A 1,491-nucleotide genomic window follows, 5' to 3' on the forward strand; every position below is an offset into this window, starting at 1 on the left:
GGGAGGGAGGGAGGGAGGGAGGGAGGGAGGGAGGGAGAGAAGAAGCTCCACGAGGATTTAGCTCATTGTGTTCTGTTAGCTCATTGTGTTCTGTCCTCATCGGCTCCAGATTCAATGGAGCACAGTAGTGGGGAAGATAGAGGTGGGAGGGATGCTGGAAGGGGCAGGGCAAGGGAAAGGAAATGAGGGTATAGTAAAAGGAGAGGACAGCAGTAGAGGGGAGGGAACAGCCTCCTCTGGGCTACAAGTGGCTCTCCCAGAGTGTTTCCAATGTGAGGAGCAGGGCTGGGGGCCTTTGGTGCTTTATTTAAATGAGGGCAGGAGCGGATGAGAGGAAGAGTAGGTGCCAAAGGCTTTGGAAAAGGTGATAAGCTTGCTGGGAAAGAACTGAACCTCCCTCCTGCTCCTCTGAAGTTCTCACGGGCCTGTGCCTCTGTCCTCTAAGCCTAACTTTGGACTCCAGAAGCCCCATCTTCCCACTTTCCAGTGAAACAGCAGCCAGACTGACAAAATTGACAGGGCACTCAGAGATTTACTATCTGGGTTGCTCCCACCATGCCAAGCCACCCTTCTACTACTACTAGTGACCACGAACATGTGCCTACCAAATCCTGCTGCTGGTAGAGCCACAGAATGGAGGCATAGGCCCTGCCAGCCCAGTCCACTACCCAGGGGCTGCTTTGAGACTTTGCCCTTGCTCTGGATCCTTCTGAGGACCTTGCATCACACAGTGGAAGGCAGGCCAAGAAGGGGCAGAAGGACATGGCCCAGAGTGACCATTAAGCCACTTGGCCTGCTACCTTCTGGTTTCCTAGGCTTCCCTGGCTGTCTAGCGTCTTCTAGCTGCCACCATCACCCTCTACTGAGCTTACAAGGTCTCATGCATCTGGCTTGGCATTGAGCTGGGCAAAGGCTTTTAGGGTGCTTTTCTACAGAAATCTGATAGTCTGCCATAGAGGCAGATGGGAGCTCACTCATCTCAATGTTCCCACTTTGCCAGTTTTCCCTAATCCCTCTTTTCTCTCCTTCCCAATTCACTTGTTCAGTTTTGCTTGAGGCTGGGTCCAGATACTCTCTCCCTCAAATGACAATCAGGCCATCAGTGCCTTGGGCCTTCAGTAGAGGTTTCAGAACCCCCAGCAATAAGGGAGAGAGCCCTTTCCCCTTCTGCCAGTGTAGGGAGTGACTCAGATTCTAGCATGCAGGTCTTCTGTATACTTTGTACAATTCCCTCCCACCACCATTTTCCATACACTGGTTCTCTTTCCTCTCCAATTTCCCATCTCCCCACCATGCCTCAAGCGCTGAGGCCACCCTTGCCTTGGTGGCCACTCCAGAAACAGCTGTCTTTGCTGACAGTACTCAATGAGGCTGCTAGCCAGTCCCTCCTCCAGGGGCACATGCTACCTCTTGGAGTTCAGGTTTCCTCCTCCTTTTTTGGATTCTCCTCCTGGTTTCTCTCCACCACATCCGCTATGCTCTGCTTCTTAC

Source organism: Alexandromys fortis, unplaced genomic scaffold (genome assembly GCF_014885135.2).
Source record: "Alexandromys fortis isolate MF-2015 unplaced genomic scaffold, M_Fortis_MF-2015_v1.1 scaffold_206, whole genome shotgun sequence".
NCBI classification, from domain to species: domain Eukaryota; kingdom Metazoa; phylum Chordata; class Mammalia; order Rodentia; family Cricetidae; genus Alexandromys; species Alexandromys fortis.